This window comes from Parambassis ranga, chromosome 5 (assembly GCF_900634625.1).
Source record: "Parambassis ranga chromosome 5, fParRan2.1, whole genome shotgun sequence".
Taxonomy (NCBI): domain Eukaryota; kingdom Metazoa; phylum Chordata; class Actinopteri; family Ambassidae; genus Parambassis; species Parambassis ranga.
In genome coordinates this window covers 29,084,085-29,104,522 of record NC_041026.1, presented here as the reverse complement: position 1 = coordinate 29,104,522, position 20,438 = coordinate 29,084,085, and positions in this window count along the sequence as shown.

Genomic DNA, 20,438 nt, shown 5'->3' with positions numbered 1-20,438 from the left:
TTTCTCTTCCTCTTGTGTTTTGTTGTTGTGATCTTGTTGATTACCTGCCCCACCCTGATCTTCACCTGCGTCTCCTCACCCTGATTCGCTTCCTTGTTGCCTTTGGGATCTCTTGTGTGAATGTTGTGACTGTATTTGTCCTTGCTTTTTTTTGAATTATTGGATTTTTGTTGACATTTGTTGGCTTTAATTATCAAAACTCGCTTTTTGTTTAGACATAAACTTGACACTTTACAATATTTATACAGAAATATGCAAGGGTTCACATCTTCTGAGCTTGCTAGCTGTACTTGTTAGCTTGTTAGCTAAACAAGAGACAAGTGGTTCATCCAATCACTATGTAGAAATGCTGCCAAACGGACCTCCTCACTGTGATAATGACCAGTAGAATCCCTCTTTTGTGGGATTCTTTGGTCGGACAACCAGACAAGTGTCAGTAAATCAAGGAGAAAAGGGTGAAAGGGAAGAGACGATGGAGAGATGGTTAAAGGTTTATGGAGTGGCAGAGAGGGCCAGAGAGGGGAGGGATGAGGTGCCGAGAGACGAGCCAAGGCGACGGCAGCGCCACAAGTGTGTGTTAGGAGCCTTGTTCTTCTAAATTAAACTCTCTCTCCGGGGAGGGAAGTGCAGCTCTGACTGCTCTTTCACACCAGCGGCCCTGAACACACAAACTTACCACAACCTCCTAACCCCGCTCACCAGTCTGCTGCCAAAAATCACACACACACATACAACAGCGTGCACACACACTTTAGGATAGTGTGTACAAATCCCTGTAGATATGTATATGTGTACACACAAAGTCTTTCAGGACTAAAAATAAACAAGCGTGGTAAAAAGTGCTGAAAATAACTAGACACACACGCAACATATGTATACAATGCGTATACATCCACACTCGCGTGCAAATGTACGCGCTCACTCTGTCGCTCTCCTCCCACCTCAACCCCAATAGACTTGCAGCCGCCAAAGCACACGGCAAGTGGCAAAAAAGATATGGACAGGAAGTGACCTGACAAGCCGGGGTCAGTCAAACCATGTAGTATACCCAAACACTGCAACACAAATCACACACAGACACACACTCGGACCACAGTTTTTTAGTTTGTATTTGAGGTTCTTTTTTTAAAGCTGGGTACGTTTTTCATATTTCATGCTTTCTTAACACATCTATGTTTCACTTTAATACGGCTAAATGTATGGAGAAGCCAAGGAGTCAGAGAGGGCAGTGCCTTGCTCACGGGCACAGTGTTTGCTAAGATATATAGTGTAGAACTGAATGTGTAACATTATGTTCATTGAACAATGTGCCGGTTCTTACTGTTAACTTCAAGTCACTGAGACCACAAAGACCACAAAGTCAAGACCATCTGGAGTCTCTCAAGTCTTTACTTCTTGAGTCCAAATTAACTTTGTTAAAACCTACATCCTGTCAACCAAGTCCAAGCTGGAAGTTGTTGCAACAAATTCCAAGTAGTAGACCAAGTCTAAATTTGATTGTACAAAGTAGGAAAGTCCACAACGTCAAGGACAAGCCAGGTTTACAGCCTGTCAGAGCAAGTCTCAAATCAAATATATCGTTCTAACAAAGAGTAAGTCCGAGTAAAGTCTAAGTCCTGTACCACATCTGACAGAGCAAGGCCAAAGCTAGATCACAAGTCACGGATGCCCAAATCCGTCAAAACCTCAACACTATGGCCAAAGAGAAATTTAGGTTTCAAGCCTCAGTTAAGTCAGGTTTCTAGTCCTCAAGGCCAGGTCCAGTTAAAATCCTTGACCGTGTTCTAGTCTAGAATCAAGACGAAGTCTGTTAAAACAAATCTCAACAAGTCCAAGCCTGTGCGTCTGAGTCCAACTGACGTCTTTTAGGTCAAGTCTCAAAGACCAGGTTAGGTCTCAGGTTGCTAATGTCAAGCTTAATATGAACCATGTCATCAGGTCTAAATTGTAACCTCTGAGGGCAAAGCCTATAGCAAGTTTTTAAAGTTAATTCTTTAACCCTCAAGGGGAAGTCTGAGAAAAGATCTCCAGTCTCCAAGGTAGGATTCAAATTTATGGCCAAAGTCAAGTAACACATGTGTTAGAGAAAATCTTTGGTAAAAGTCTGGTAACAGGTTTGTCCAAGCAAGCTTTTTAGTCACGTTTCTAGTCCTCAAAGCCGAGTCTTAGTATAACCCTGAAGCAGAAGTCAGGCATACCCCATGTACACTTCCTTGAGGTGAAGTACAAGTCAGGTTTCAGGTTTTATTGGCAGGTCTTTAAGTAATACATTATTTTTTTTCAAACACCCATTCAAAGATACAAAAACATCCAAACTATTTGTTGTCTATTGTAGAATGTATTTAGGTTAAAAATATGCTTAACTACAAACACAAAAAACACAACTAGAAATCATTATTTATCACTTGTTATAATTTCTATTTTCCTTGTGGAAATAAATACCAATTTGCTGTGTTCTGACACATGATAGCAACTCCTCGTAAACATTCAGGCCAAAGTCTTAACCTCTACCAAATCTCCAAACATCTGTGTTGAACAACCAGCTCCCAGCTGCCCCACCCCCCGTCTCAGCATCAAGGATCCTTCTGGAGACTGAGGGAATTTAGACCCTAATCTCCAGTCTCCTCTTCTAGTCCTTCAAATATCAAAACAGATTCTCTCTCCGGTGTGTTTGTGTTGGATGTGCTCTTATGTAAGGGAACCCACATTGTTTTATACAAATATCTACAGTACACTTTTAGCAGTCGATGCTCCATTAACATCACTGGATTTGGTTTTGTAAGTGTGATTTCAGTAAAGCTTGCTGCTTAGTATCCATCTTGGTTGCATTTTTTTTTCGTATGTATGGGTACGACAGCCCATAGTCTCAAAGTCTCATATTTCTTTGTTAGCTCATTTATACCAGGGGTGTGCAAATATTTTATATGGCCAACAGCTTCTGTGTTAGTTTTGGCCCATCAGCTACACAGAATAAATCATACAAAATCAACAGGCAATACTTATATTTTTTTAATTCATGGTGTAACATCAGAGGGCACAACACAGGTTCACCATGAGACTAAACGTGTTTATGCATTCAACCTGCTTTCAGAGAGTGTCGTGCTGTGAGTGTAGTTCTCTGCCTTTTAACAGAAGATGAACATGAAATGTGAACATTTGTAAAATATGAACTTGTTGTCTTGTAGTGCCTGTCAGTAATGAATACTACAGAAACATGGCCTGATACCTAGATTACAACATCAAGTGTATAGAACACATCCCTCAAACAGAATTTGAAAAGTCTGACCTGCAGTGTGGTGGCTAATGATCGCCTCAGGGCACTATAGGTATTTTCTGATTTCTGAGTCACTTACAGCCTTTCCATCTGCACAGTGTGGTTCGGGATGTGATTTTCATTACTATTTTCGATGTACCTTGAAACATATTGTATATTTTACATATTTCTGATTGCATTGCATTGATATATCCATCCATCCATCTTCTGAACCTGCTTCGTCCTGCAGTGCAGGGTCACGAGGGGCCGGAGTATATCCCAGCTAGGCGGGGAACACCCTGGACAGGTCCCTGATCCATTACAGGGCAACATACATAGACAAATTCACACTCACACCTACAGGCAATTTAGAGCCACCAATTGACCTAACAAGCACGTCTTTAGAATGTTTAGAACACACACGCAAACACAGAGAGAACTGTGAGGCAAGAGTGCTAACCACTGCATAATAATAATAATAATCGTGCTGTTGCATTGATATATGAATCATTAAAAATAATCATTACAACAATTACTGTCTTCTCTGTGCATTAAATTAATGTAGAGGTGTACCCAGGCCAGCCCAGAGTTGTAATTCTTTTTAACATGTCCTGGGTCTGCCCCAGGGGGCTCTTCTTGGTGAGGTGTTCCAGGCATGTCAACCCCCACCCCCAAAAATAAAGCAAGTTAAGCATGTTAACTAATGATTAATTAAGACATTAAGACAGGTCACTAATGTGTGGCTGGGTGTTACAAGAGTTTGCAGAACCTGTGAGACAAAGCTGAGGGAATAATTCCACGTATTTCTGCCTGTAAACATTTGTATTTTTTTAATTCATCGTCAAAAAAGGCACATATATTTCCTTGAGGTGATTAGATTACTTATTGACAGTGTTTCACGTTACAGTGTGTTTATCCCTTCATGTTAAATATACAAAAGCAGTGTAACACTGTTAATGCAATCTCTACACACTATTATTTATACATATTATCAATAATAGTGTGAGATTGCATATTCTTTTGTGAATTGCATGGACTTGTTCAGCATAACTGCCCTGTGTTTCCCACACACAGCTACAAATGTACCTCTAATTGCCATTACTCACCTCCCCCCTTTTCTCTCCCCCTTTTTCACCCTCACACCTCAGCAGTGAGAGTCAGGCACAGGAAAGAGCGAGGAGGAGTGAGAGGGGTGAGGTTGATGAAGGTGATGGTCGAGCTATAGGAGGAGGAACAGTGGATCCTTTAAGACCATGTGAGGGAGACAGCGGGGTCAGTGTGTTTGGCCTGGCCAGGTCTCCTCTCTCTCTCTTTTTCTCTGCCTCTCTGTTTCTCTGCCTCTCTCTCACTTTCTCACTCTCTGTCCCAGGAGCTGCTTCTCATTAAGCCTGTTTGTTTTGGCCAACACACAGTGGCACTTAGCAGCAACACACTTACCCATGTGTGTGTGTGTGTGATGCACCAGAATCTACACACACACACACACAGTTTTGTTTGTTTTGGCAGAGGCCAGGTGCCACTTAGTAGAGCCTCTAAACGCCAACAATCAACCAAACACACAACCTCATGTGTACTGTCACCAAGCGTGGACCCACACAAACACGCACACACTCAACTGTGCGTATAAAAATTTTAAATAATTTTTCAGTTATCAGGGTACCACCATTGTTCACATTACCCTTACTAAACCCACATGTATCATAACTTGTACTTATACATTGTATTGTGTGTCCTTTAAAGCTACAGTGCATTATTTGAGTCTCCCTCTACTGGCAGTGAGAAATATTACACAAACAAGGATGAGCTGAGTGTAACTCACATATAGGCGAATCTTTGATTATACACCAGCATATATTCTAAATTTGGGATTGGGGTTTTTGGTTAATACATGGTAGTTATTCAAAACAACAACATACCATCCTAGCTAGTTAGTTTGTCAGGGTCTAAAGATATCTTTAAGATATTAAAAGAAATTAAAGCTGCAAGCAGTGATGACAGGCCCTCGCACTCCTTGCGGTCCGCGGGACCAGCAGCCGCTGCCTCCCCTATCGTCCCATGTCCTCTCTTTTCCCGGTACCGGCACGAGCTTTGGTCTGCAGGGCAGAAGAGAACACCAAAACACACATATACAAAAGAGAGTTCCTCCGGCCAGTAGGTGGCGCAGTGACTGTAGCTTATCAGCATATCAATGCGTGGAGAGTCAGATGTTCAGCATGACTGTAAAGTTTTAGCCACATTGGATGAAGTATGAGGGAGATACAGCAACAAAAACATCTATTTCCTGTGTGTGGGCGAAGGGTCAAATTTGTGGCGGCACCACAGCAAGACCGTATGATGATGCAGTGCTGCGTTTTTGAAAACTTTTGGTCCCTAATGCTTTAAGAGTAACCAGACCAATTTGCAGGTGGATTGAACAAATCCCCTAGGAGGAGTTCGCAAAAGCACAGGGAGTGAAAAATGCAAAATGGCGAGGTTTTTTCAAAATGGCGGACTTCCTGTTCATTTTAGAGGATACCTCCAAGAGACTTTTTTTGTCTTCTCAAGGTGATACATGTGTGTACCAATTTTCATGTCTGTAGGTCAAACAGGGAGCCAAATCTCATTCTAGGGGGGGCTGCTGAGCCATGTGGCCATGCCCGCATATGACGATGAGGTGATATGAAAAGGTGCACAGGGGCTGATGTCATTATAGAGTAAGAGGCAGGTAGGATCAATAAATCAAGAAACACAGCAGTTTTCCCTATGGTGGCGAAGGGTCAGCTTTGTGGTATTGCCCCGCCCACATGGTGTAACATCGAGCTGCGTGTTTGATAACATTTGCTCAACCATGTCTTCAGAACCATGTGACAAACTCTCGGGTCTATCAGAGTATTTCCCTAGGAGAAGTTCGTTAAAATACGAGGTGTGGAACATGGATAATCAGCCTGAACACATTTCATACCGCCAGTAGGTGGCGCTATGAGTGTATCAGCTCATTAGCCTATCAATCTGTTCAGAATGACAGGCTCAGCATGCCTGATTTTTTTCATCCACATAGGATGAAGTATGTGGGAGATACAGGCACAAATACATCCATTTCCTGTGCGTTGGCGAAGGGTCAACTTCGTGGTGGTGCCACAGCCAAACTGTATGACGAAGTGCTGCGTTTTTGATACCTTTTGGTCCCTGACCCCTTAAGGGCAAGTGCACCAATTTTCAGCCATATCAAGCAATTCCCCTAGGACGAGTTTGCAAAAGTGCGGGGTGAGTAAATTGGAACAGGGCGTGGATTTTTCAAAATGGCAGACTTCCTGTACATTGTGGAATTTTCGTCCAAGAGGCTTTTTTTCTTGTCACGAGGCGATACATCAATGTACCGAGTTTCAGGTCTGTAGCAGTTGCGGTGAATATTTTCACACTTTAGGGGGCACTGCAGAGCTATGCGGCCACGCCCGCCAATGGCGACAGTGTCAGGTCGCGATTTTCGTCGGGGGGCGATTTTGTGCCAAATTTGGTGAGTTTCTGAGCATGTCCAGGGGGTCAAATTTGCGATACCGTAGCCGGAACAAGAATAGGGAATAAGAAGAAGAAGAAACGCTTGCATTTGAATAGGGCTCTCGCACGTTTCGTGCTCGGGCCCTAATAATAATAAACGCTTGCATTTCAATAGGGCTCTTGCACCATTCGGTGCTCGGGCCCTAATAAAAGGAGTGTCAGCATGAATGACTGTGTCTTTCTTTATTATGTATGTTAGTTATAAATGGACACACACATTGTAACAAGTAACATTTCGTCTTATCACTTGTGAAAGCATTGTGACATAAGTGAAATATTTAGTAAAATAAATTTAAATAGGATAAATAAAGAAATAGGATTGTTATTATCTACAGAACAGAAGAAGCAGCTACACATTTATCAAAATGTTTCCTAAGTTTCAAGAGCTGATGTGAGAGGTTAAGGAGAGTCAAACAGAGCAGGTGTGTCTGTGTGGTGACTGCTCAATTCCTGCTTTATTTTGGAAATTATCTGGTCCTCTTGCTATGTTGGTGGCTTCTTCCTCCTTTTGTTTAGGTTCCCACCATTTTTGTAAGTCACCTGTGTTCTACCAGCCAATCACAGACCATGTATACAAACCCTCTCTGCCCACTACTCTCTGCAAGATTGTGTTTGCACTTTAGTTGATCAAGCCAGCATTTAATTTACTTGTGTTTGACTCCTGCCTGTTTCTTGACCCAGGGTGAGCCTTTTGGAGTACTCTTTGACCTTTGGACTGTGTTTTTGGATTTTGCCTCTGCCTTCTCCTTGCTGGTTGTGGTTGCCTCGTGGACTGACCTGTGTGTGTACATTGGGTGAGCCAGCTGCATTGTGTAAGTGTTTTAGCAATCATGCTAATTTTCAGCACTGGTCCATAGGAGGCTTTTTAAAGACAGACAGAAAGAAGAAGAGAAAAATGATAAACTACAAGAATGATCATAAGAATGACAGCTAAGTCAACTAAATTTAGCTTGAGAGGTTTGGCGTAGGGTCACACACAGGTTTGTGATTTGCACTCCTCCGCATTAACATGGCACAGAATCGTGTTAAATTTAAGCCATATTACACACTTCTCTCCCAGGGGGATGATGGAAAGAATTGTGGGTTTCACACACAGCGCCTGTGTTTCTTGTGTTTATGTTCTGCCGAACACTGACAGCCGTTTAGTTTAGATAGAATCGATAATACCCCTTAAAGAGGCTGTCACACTGAGGCTGCTCTACCCACAGTGGGCTAAACCAGAGAAAAACATGCCCATTACCCTGCAACACACACACTCATGCCACTGTACACATGCTGAACACACAGCAGAAAACAAACGCAGCGTTCTCTTCTCTCACCAAGTGTAATTTGGACCCCAACCCTTCCAATTTTCTGTCTGGGACAGCCTGTGGACAGGCTGTGGAGAGCAGCGAGCGCACAGCCCTGTTAGGTTTAGGTTTCCCCTACACACACCAGGAACACCATAAACAATACAAGTATTCTTAGGACCTGGCACATACACACACATCCCAGTCAGATCAGAATGCACACTTATAAAACTATTGTGCACAGGTTAAACTCCACCATCTCTCTCTCTCTCTCTCTCTCTCTCTCTCTCTGTGTGTGAACACACACTCGATTCAGTGAACAGTTTTTCCCAAAAGACGCACTGCTGCTCTGCGGTCAAAATGTTACAGAATGATTAGGACTAACAGTCACTCTTTTCTTTGGACAAACGGGGAACCCCTTATGCAACGGGGAAAAATTCAGAGCTGGCAAGAAAAAGACATTATTGCAAGTCAGGCACACACACAAGTGGAAATTAATATGGGGGTGGGTATGCACATTATGTTTATTTGATGTAGATGTCACTGCGGTCACATCAACTGTGGCAAGAAGCTTGCCTGATTAAAAATGTAGCATCCCTAATTTATTTTCTACGTCTATTATATTGTTATGTAGGAGCTAATAATACACAGACATATGTTCTTAGTAATGATGAAACAAAATTTGGTTTATATAATAAAAAGAAACATGTATGAGCTCTTAGTAAAGACTGGACTGTAAAAAAATAATCCTAATTTCACAGTAAAATACTCTAAATTACAGTAATAACAGTTATTTTAAATTAGTGTATTATAGCAATATTGAAAATAATTTCTCTTTTTTTTTTACAGAAAATGCACTTTCAATTACATAATATATATGTAAATAATGATGATCATATAACATAGAACATCTCATAAGTTTGCAATGGGATTTTTCTATTGGCCTGTTGTTCTGTAACACAAGCTCAAGTATGATTATGGCAAGGAACAAGCTAATTCCCGCTTCAACAGAACAACTTTAGGATAAGGTAACAGCAAGTGCTACAAATGCTAACACTGTTGCAGAGTTTTAGGACTTATCCTGTAGCACCCTGTACATACTCTAAATGATTATTATTATTTGGCTCCTTAATAATACTGTGAGGCTTTAACTAGTAGTTGACATTCAAAGTAAGTTGTTGCTACATAAGTAAAAAAAAAAAAAAAAGTAAAAAACTGAACCTAGTGATGTCTCCATCTTGCAGTGTGAATGTGGATTGAATTTTTTTGCAGGTTGCCTCATGTGGGCAGTTGAAGACTGCAGTTTCTGTCACTTTTCTCACCCCTGGATGTTGGTACACCATGGCCATGGCATGTTCAGGGTTTGTAGTGCAGACAACATGGCAAGTTGCATCTATTGACAGTAAAAACAAAAAAACTATGGCCAAAGCTTCCATGACATCACCCGTTTGTTTCTGAAGCTCTGTTTTGAGGCTCGGTGGGAGGCTTCAAGACAGTCCGCCAAAACTCCAAATACAGTTGCAGAAACAGGAAGCTAGCGCTGTGATACGGCAACTACCTGTCACTCAAAGCGGTCAGGCTGGTCATGAACGTAGAACTTCTTGAATCGATTTTTGTACCAGGCTGTAAACATGTATATTTCTGCTGTAAAATGGTCATTTTAACATGGAAGTCTATTGGGATTTACTCAGTTCTGGAGTCAGCCCCTAGTGGCTGTGTTAGGAAGTGCCACTTTTAACACTTACACATTAGCTTTAAGTCTGAGCCCTGGAGGTTGCACCTCACCAGGCAGTAAATCGTATATTAGATGGAGCAGGAGTTTCTACTATGGCAACGGAGACTCAAGCCATAAAACCAAACCCTAACCTGAACCAGATCACCAATCTCGCTACACTGATTGCAGTACTCCACTGATCAACAGGTGGTGGGCATGTGCCAAGAAAAGCAGTAAAAATGTGCTGCTGGCTGGTAAAACTGGATGTAAACATTCCCCATGCAGATCCTTTATGTAGCATTACCATGCTTACATGATGGTTAAGTGATAGAGCTGCTAACATAGCTGCCTGAACTTGCCTCTGGTATTAAATATGTGTAGCTGGTGGTGACTGAGGTCGAAGGGTTAAAGTTTCTGTGGGACGTCTGAGGACACCAAACTCCCTGCTTTTTAGACCCAGCTGTCAAAACATGTATACACACACACCAGGACAACCAGGTGTCTTTATATGAATGAGTGTAGTGTGTCCCACCTGTGTGCACACACACTCTCTTTCAGCATGTAACCACAGCTCATGCACAGAGGCTGATAACCTGATCTGTATCGGAGCTGTATTATGCATGGAGACAGATGTCTGTGCTGAAGTACCAAACTACTATGTAGACCTATTACAGTTGTCAGCAAATTGTGAGTAAGATTGTGTGTGTGTCTGGCTTATTCAGTCAGGATACTGTATGTATGCATGTGTTGACTCAGTGAGATTGGCGGCTAGGTCTCAGGGGAGCCGTGGCTTAGCCAACGCCGGCACACTGTTAAGCTAAACACACCTAATTGAGGAGGACGCTTTACAGGCCCTCCTCTGTGTGTGTGTTGGAGAGAGAGAGAGGGACAGAGGAGAACACAGCAGTCCTCCTGCTGTGGTAAATAAGGCAAATGTGTCCTTTCTCCTATTTTGTTGACAATGTGCTGACGTCTCATGGACATATGAAGTGTTTGTGTGTGTGCGCACCATTGCCTGTTTTCATTTTCATATTCAGGCCACAATATTAACATGCACCACAAAAGCTGCTTTCTGCAACCAAACACTGTGATTTTTCTTATTATTATTTTATTTTGAGATCTGTTTTCCTTGTATTTCCTGTTTTATTTTTAAAAGCTTCCCTGTGTGTCTGTTTCACTTCCTGTTGTGTTTTCCTTTTTGTTGATTACCTGTCCCGTCCTGATTGTTCTCACCTGTGTCTTCTTAACACTTGTCTGTCTTCCTCCAGTGATCTTGTGTTATTTTTTGTTTTGTACTGTGTTAGTTTCAGTCATTCAGGTTTTTGTTATTAGTCTGTACTTAGGTCTTTAGAGTCTTTTGGTCATTTGGGAAGTTTTATAAATAAAAAAAATAAAATAAAATAGAGCTCACTTCACTTGCCCTCATTGTATCCCACAATGCATCATGAAAAGCAGTGTACAACCAACGGACACCACATTAGCAATATGTACTTAATGTAACGTAATGTGTAAGGGAGGGATCAACATAATTTATATACAGTGGGTACAGAAAGTATTCAGACCCCATTAAATGTTTCACTTTGTTATATTGCAGCCATTTAAGTTCATTTTTTCCTCATTAATGTACACACAGCACCCCATATTGAAAGAAAAACACAGAATTGTTGACATTTTTGCAGATGTATTAAAAAAGAAAAAGTGAAATATGACATGGTGCTAAGTATTCAGAGCCTTTGCTGTGACACTGATATATTGAGCTCAGGTGCGTCCATTTCTTCTGATCATCCTTGAGATGGTTCTACACCTTCATTTGAGTCCAGCTGTGTTTGGTGATACTGATTGGAATTTGGAAAGACACACACCTGTCTATATAAGACCTTACAGTGTGTTTTCCTGACGATTTCACTTATAGTGCTCTACATTGAACTGTCCATAGGGAGTGAGTGCGTGATTTTTGAAACAACCTCTGTAGTAAACTACATAGTGAGTAGGGAGTGACACAGATGACATCTTGCTAACTAAGGTTCAGCAAGCTACTACTTCTATAACAAATGTATCCGTACTTATCTTTAGTTATACTATACAATATTTTGCAAAAAAAATGATAAAATATCTATATTTATCTTTAATTAATTTATTAATTAATTAATTGCAGAAACCAGCATTAGGGCATGTTTACACTTGGCAACTGTGGTTTGATTAAAAGTAATTGTGCTTCATTTTTTAACCAGCATGCACAACAATCAAGATGGGTCTGCTTCCAAATGAATCAATTGTATTAACAAAAAGGAAGCAAAACTGAGACCATAAAAGTCCTCATTTGGGTGGTGGATGTCCTCAGATCCACCTGTCTACATTTACTAAGCACTGATTTTGTATGTTTTGTTTATGTGCATCATAAGAACCTGCACTGTTGTGTGCATGTGAAAAAAATACAGGTAAAAGTAACTAGGTCTAACCACAAGAAGGAGAACTACCACAATTAAACACCAATATGAATTTTTTTCTCTTTTATTTTTCACTTCTCTGTGTGCTGCCTATATTTTGTTACAGCAAAAAACTTTTGCTTTTCTTTTTTTTCCCAGTGGGCCTAAACCAAATTTCACAACAGAAGTGATGCATGTTTGTGGAAAGCAGTTTTTTCTCCTGCCTTATTTGCAACCAACTTACCATTTCCCTTTCTGAACTGAATGTTTCCTTCCAGGTTTTCAGAGAGGCTCTTGTCAAAATGTGTAAAATCATGGCACTCTGGACCTGTTGCCAAACCTAATTTGTCATAGTAACATACAGAAAACTGATTTCTCTTGGCTGGGATGTGGTGTGAGCAGCACTCTGCGAGTTGGAATTTCATATCTGCTGTCCTTCTCACATGACGCAAACAGGCCCTCTAAACGGGGCAGGTGCTGCAGGTGTTGCAGATCTGCTGTGGGCCGCCTCGCTTGCTGAGCCTCCTTCAATGCGGGCACTGTTAGCTGAGTGCGTGTTTCCAATGTTTTAGCAGCTCCTCTGGCTGCTTCCCTTCGGATGATTATGCCAGCAGGGTTTACTTAAGGATGGGAGCGTGACAGCTGTTGGAATGCCTCTGCTCTGCTCATAGAAAAGGGGACATGGGTCACACCCAACACTACAGTAACACAGGCCCGGGCAACACAGTCCCCCTAAATAGGCTGTGGATCAGAGGGGCCTCCTTCACAACTTCACTGTTGTGTTGCTATTAATTGTACATCATTACCATCGTGCAGAATGTCTTAACTTTTATTTTTATTTATTTTTATTTTTGATACTGCCAAGCAGTGTCATACAATGACTAGCAAGGTGCGCCACAGGTTAGACTTGTCCCAAGGACACACAACAATGACTTAGGGAGGAGTTGGGATTGAACCAACCACCTTCCGGTGTTTGGACGACCCTGCTATACCACTGTGCCACTGCTGCCCCATACACATTACACATATTTATTGGTTTTATGATAGAAATGATTATTTCTATATTACAATATACGTACATATATGTCTAAATAAATATGGAGTAAAAACATATATAAACCCTATGAACCCATTTGGCAATATCACTTGGAATATGGGGGTAAAAAAGATGCACATCCTGTTTATTTCAGATACATATATTGTTTGGTACCAAAAAAATAATACAACAACAACAAGGAACAAATATCTGTGTGGACCACTGACATAAAAACTATGGACAAAGCTTCCCTGACGTCACCAGGATCCCTGACTGTCGTCATGTTGGCAGCATTACAGTCCACCTAAACTCCAAATACGGACAAAGAGGGGGAGCACGAGTGAACTTGTGCTGTGATATGGAAACTACCTGCCACTCAAAGCGGTCACGCCCATATATATGCATCATTTTATTTAATTGGACATTTTAACATGGGAGTCTATGGGGATTGACAGCCCCTGTGGGAGTGTTGAATTTAAATGTTTAACACTTCCATATTGGATTCAAGTCAGAACTCTCGAGGTTGCCGCTCGGTGTGGACCAAATGTTGTCGATATTTCTGGAAAAAAAATAAATGAAAGATAAGTGAAAATGTTTACAATTTTTTCAAATATTTAAAATTTATTTTATTTTAACAGGCATTACACATTTTATTCATCATGCCTCTCTTGTCTTATTTGCTACCGCTGCATTGTTTTTTTTAATATAACCACAGTTTTATATTCTTGATATTTCTCCATAGTAACCACTAACCCAACAGTGGATCCAGCATAGGCAGAGAGTCCGAAGACAGTTTATAACCAGTGTTGTTTTTCTTCAAAGCTTTGTCAAACTTGATGACTTTGTAGGCATTCAATTCTGTTTTGTGTACACATTTTCCTTCTAAACATGTCAAAGGTCACTCTAAATGCTGTAGCTTGGTTAATTGCTTTCATCTCATTGGTCAAAGTGACATATTGACAGACACATGGTTCGTCCAATCACCAAGTGTTATTTTTATGCCAAGTATTATTTTGAAAGGGCTTTTGGAAGGTGGAGCTTTCAAATGTCTTTTCACAAAGCAATGTTTTTGTAAGTATTAAGGTGGTTGCTGATTGACATAATGTGTGGCTGCAGAAGCTTGTTTGTGCGGCTCTACCAGTGGAGGTTCACCTGGGACCCAACATAACTGGAAGGCGTGTTGGTCTTCTCAAGCTGTATTTATTTCCTGGCTGGCAGCTCAGCGATGATGACGGTGGTTCATGTTAGTCACGGCCAGGCTCCTTCACAGCAGCCACAGAGAGTTACTCTTGGCTCCGGCTTCAGCCTGGACCCAGAGGCCCGAGTAGACACTCAGAGCCCCGGCCGGATATAAAGTATTTGGACATGCATTCACAAAACTTTATTTGTCTTTGCTTGTCTGTGGTTTCAAAGTATGAAGAAATGCATGAATTGATAGGTCACAAATAATTTGCAAATAATAAGTCTAAATGTGTGACTTTTATGCTGACTGTCATGGAAGAGCAGAGCTGTTTGGTCTGGAGCCAGATAAACAGCTCCACATGAAAGGTGAGGAGCTCCATTAAGCAAATTGACAAAGTGAATTGATGTTAGAATGAGGTTTAGCGTGAAACTGGCACTCAGAAGTCTTTTGTGCCTGCAGGCATGCCACTCATTGGATGTGAACTCCACACTCTCCTCACACACATAAGGAGAAAGTGAGTGACTTGGCATGGATCTTTGCCCTCAGCCCCTAGTGTCATGCTCTGGCTGCAGCACAGATAACAACTCTCAGATCTCCAACAACCATATAGGTGGAAGCAACATGGCTGCTTGGCTCATACTGGGAGATTTCAGTTACTTAATCTACAGTTTACACAAGCATGATTTACAACACTAATGCACAGCAGGGATACACATACAGACATCAGGCATCAGACATGTAAAGTTTTTATTAAGTAAATCAATAGGATTTGATGCTAGATTTATCTGCTTTATGTGTGTGTATGTACATATTCTTTCTTTGTTGCTGCCATGTGTGTGTATGTTTGTATAAGAGTTTTTGCTTGTGTTTATTGGATTTATTCTTTAAAATGCTGCTACTACAACTTAATTTCCCCACAGGGATTAATAAAGTTAATCTTAATCTTAATCTATTTAGCAAACATTAGCATCCCATTAACCAGACAATTGTGCGCAAATTATTGTACTATTGTTATTCAAACACACTAAGCAGACAAAATATAAGCTACATATCTCCTGTCATACCAAACCAGGGGCTGCATCCTTTGGTCTACAAGCAGCCTGGACACGGATACCTACTCACGAGTTCTCTCTGTGAAATGGGTTGAAAATCTTATGCGCAATGAATCCTGGGATATCATGAGCCTTGGAGCATCGACCTGATGCAATCTTCATTACCAAGGAAGAACGAACAACACACAGCAACTCAATCAGTGTGCAAGTGACTCCTATGAAGGACACAGCCCCCTAATAGGACACACCCATAACTTACCTTTTTATATATAAATGAGAACATTTCTTTAAGTCCAAACTGTTGTACATTTATACCAACAGAACATATGATCGCGTTGCATATCTTAATCCGATCATTAAACCAATACAGCCGCAAAAATCCATGTTATCAACCGGGGTTGACGACGGTGAGGGTACGTGCAGCACGATTCATTCAGGAGTCCGAGTCCCCTTGACACCACAAGCGGTTTTGTTTTTGTCTGCTGTTGTACTTAAAGGTAGGGTAGGAGATTTTGAAAACTCAGTAATGGGTCAGCCAGATTTTGAAAGTAAACACACGCCCCTTTTCTCTCAGAGCTTACCCCGAAGCCACGCCTCCCAACCAGTCTGTGACTTCGGCCATCATGCACGTACCTCTCTGGTGCGCGCAGAGCAGGCAGAGAGTGACAACCAGCCAATACTCTGCAAGTGCATCAGAATGAAATCTCCTACCCTACCTTTAATTGTGGCTAAAGGGCAGAAAAAATCCTGGTTAAGATTAAGCTTAATAAACCTGGGTAAGGAGGGCTGAGGTGAAAATCATGATGATCTTGATGATTGCTAAAGAGAGAAGACTACAGTTGGTTTTCTATAGACAAAAGGACAGAAACTGAGTGACTGGTCATTATGTCTAAAGTAGAATTCCAGGAGAAAGTGTGTGTTGGTGCCACAGCACTATGCCACAGCTGCTTGTCATTTCGCCATTGCACACATGACCACCTGCTCCGAATAAAGCGCCCTCCACCCTTCGCCTCTGCTCTCCTGTGCATTTATCATGTCGTTTACAGTAAGCCGATATGCAGCATGAGGGCTCCACTACAAATCACGGAGCATCTGATGAGTGTGATAATGCACAAAGCTGCAGGGCTTTTCCACCTCTCCTTTCACCATTCATTTCCTGTCAGAGCACCAATGTTCACACAGCTCTCCCCACCCACTCAACTTAACACAAGGGTGAACAAAATTCTGCTACACAGTATCATGTTTGATGCAGTTTCTCTGGAAATGCTTTCACTTTACCGTCACTATCCATCACAGTTTTCTCATGACCCAACATGTTTGCTTCTCTGCAAACCTATTTTCCCAGAACAATCCAGAATGACAGCTGCGTCTTTCCACCATACTGAAATATTTCCCACATTCTGTTAACAGAACAGAGAAATTTGAACACATTTCTAAACAAACTTATTTTATGTAGAAAGCTTACATTATTATATTCTGTACAGAGAAACAAAATCATTTCCAAAAACCTGAGTCAGGGGTTTGTGCACGCCAGTCAATAATGTTCCCTTTGCTTTTCTGGAGGTAGTTTTTCAATAGAAGACTGTATGGCTTTTTTGTTGGAAAAGTAAATGACAACCAAGACCCAGTTTTGTTGCCGATTGCTTTAGGTTTTCTTCCTAAGAAAGATTCCTAAGATGCACTGAAGCATCCACACAGCATTATACTGCCACCACCGTGCTTGACTGTGTTTCCACACAAAGGCTACATCTCTGTGACCAAAGTGCTCTAGTTTGGTTTCATCTGACCAAACAACACACTTCCAGTAATATTACTCCAGGTTGTCCTTAACATACTCCAATCTGCTGTGAAAGTGTCTTTTCTGCAGAAGTGGAGTTTTTCTTGGTCTTGTCTTGGTCTGGGAGATAAAACTCTCCTCCACAACTTATATGTGTACATGACTGTATAAGCCTAACCCAGAATAATGAATAATAAAGATGGTAGCTACTCATGTGACTCAAGTTTCTCTGTAGGCTCGCTAGTGCTTGCATCCATAGGCGTAGCTACCATTATATCAGAGGGGGACGTGCCCCCCCAACATTTCTAACAAAGACATGGAAAGTTAGAGTTGTTTTGGGCATTAACCCATATTGTCATGAGGCCAGGTTAGCTCCTGTTAGCCTGCTAGCGTTAGCCTCGCCTAGCCAGCACACATAGCCACCTGCTCGTATTCTTATCAGCAAGAATAAAATAAATGCGATGGACCGTCAGGACACAGTGGTGCATTATATGAACGGAAACACTGATGTAGCAGATAAGGCAGTGCATCATTATAAACACATCCACAAGGTTTGTTGTGAATTAAGCAGTTTTATAAGCAAATAAAAAGACATGCATTTTTTTGTAAGTTAGTATTTTTAGTGTTTCTGTATTATCTGCATTAAGCAGAGTTTGGTTCATGGCCCAATTTTTCTATGGGATTTGCAGATATAGAAGTATAATCTGTTAGTGTAGTAGCACCAGTATGGTTGACAAAACTGTTGTTTCACTTGGAATTAGTTTCTGTATGTCACTGTGTTTTATCAATGAGTTTTTGTTGAATCTGTCTCTGAAATAGTCATTAAGTGTTTACTTCTGTAGGTAAAATAGGTGTTTAACAACCTGTTAAAATGCGCAGGAAATCACAACTACTTCATATTATTATATTATATTTCATAATATACTGACATATTTTTTTTCACCACCCACCCACAGAAGGTCCCCCCCCCCATTTTTCATGCTTCCTACGCCACTGCTTGCAATATGCAATTTCCCCATTGTGGGACTAATAAAGGTTTCTTAATCTTAATCATGCATCCACATTGTATATCGTACTGCACATATGTAAGCTTTTTTTTGTGCAGCTCATAGACATGATGATGACTCCCATTCATAATTTTCTTAACCCACTATGTTCTGTACTACCTTCTGATTTTTCCATATGGGCACCTGTGTGTCGGCAGAGAGAAAGCACGGCAGCATCAGATAAAGAAGGTGCTGGACCGTGCACGGTTATACACAGGTGAGGTGTGTTAGCATGTCAGGTGTGGTGTAGCATGAAGAGAGCAGTGCAGCGCAGTAGATGACCCAGATAAGAGGATTATTAGTTTATAAAACATCTCACCAACACAGCTGGGCTGGGATCAAGAAGAGCCCTCTGCAGTCAGCGGCTCTGTGGGTACTGTGATAGATCACCACCCTGCAGCTCCCCTGCTCTGTCACTGTGTCATCACAGCACAGTTTCTTGGTATTTTACAAGCTAATACAATGCCGATAAAAACATTTTAGCTTTCTAAAGATGCCAACTTCTGTCAAACAGCCTCTACGGTTTATTGTTACCATGTGACTGACACAGGGTTGAAGTTAGTTTACTTTGTGGAACAGAAAATCCAAAGCTTTCTTTATCTCAGGTTTAACTTTTACTGATGCACCTTTTGTTAAATTAGTGTAACTTCTCTTTACAGTCCGATAGCAACCAATTAGTTAGGCAGTTTGGCATTAAAACGAAGAATATGAATCATCTGTGGAAGCTATAAAATGCTAAAAACATTATCCAATCCTCCGGGTGGACCCTGCGTGGAGTATTGGCTGGTTGTCACTCTCTTCCTGCTCTGCATGCACCAGAGAGGTACGTGCATGATGCATCATGACGTGCATCTTCAGGTAATGCATGTCCATGTGATTGGGAGGCATGGCTTTGGGGTAAGCTCCAAGAAAAAGCTGCATGTGTTTACTTTCCAAATCTGGCTGACTCTCACTGAGTTTTCAAAATCTCCTACCCTACCTTTAATGAATTTAATGAATTGAAACTAAACTCTGTTTAGCTGTTGTTTTTACACAACAATACATAGAAACTGGACTTGTTAGACTTTCCTGAAGACATTTCACTGCTCCTCCAAGCAGCTTCATCAGTTCTGAACATCCACAGAAAGGTCTTTAGGAAACTACTAGTATAGTTGCCCTGCTTCAGGCTCTTAAATGAAAAATGACCTGTATGACTGGGATCTCACAGGGTCGGGTGACAGTGCTAATGCTAACCAAGTAAGACTAGCAGAGCATCCAACACTATCAGTGGAGTTTTACAATATACTGCTAAACCTAGGCACTGATTATCTGGTTACAATTGTACCTGTCAATGGGTGAGACAGCAACATTTTGTTCTCAAAGTTTATGTTAGAAGCAGAAAAAAATGGGCAGCAGAAAAAGAAATTCAGCAACTTAAGAAAGAAACAAATTGTGCTTCATACGACACAGACAAAGCATCTCCAGCACTGCAGCATTTGTGGGTTGTTCCACGGTGGTCTTCATTGATCTAAGGAAGGGAATCAGGTAAAGTTGTGACAGCCATATCGATGCACATCAAGAGTGGAGGGGAGTAAAGTCTGTGGTTCAATACAGATGAGTTGTTGCACCTTAAATCACTAAAAAAGTTCCTGTTGCTTCTGATAGAAAGATGTCAAAATGCACAGTGCAATGAACGTTGTTGTGTAGTTGGACCATTTAGAGAGTCTACTGTCCACTGCTGAAACACCCTACAATGGACACATCAGAACTAAGCCATGGAGCAGTGGGAGAGGGTTTTCTTGGGTGAACACATGGCAACATTATGCACCATATGGGAAGAAGGCAGTGTGATGCTCTGTGCATGGTGGGGACACAAAACTTTGGTCCTGCCAATGATGTGGATGTTACTCTGACATGTAGCAATGAGCTAAGAATCATTACAGACAATGTACACCCTTTCTGTCAGGTTTCCTCCAGACGGTTTGGGTTTATTTTGAAAATATTCAGTTTCCTCTTTTTTTTTTGTAGATCTAACGCTCCCTATTGTTTCAGGTGTCTTGTCTTCCCCTCCTTGTGTGTGCTCCCTCCGCCTGCTGATTACCCGCTTGCCCCAATGTGCTTCACCTGTGTCTGATTGTCTTGTTTACCT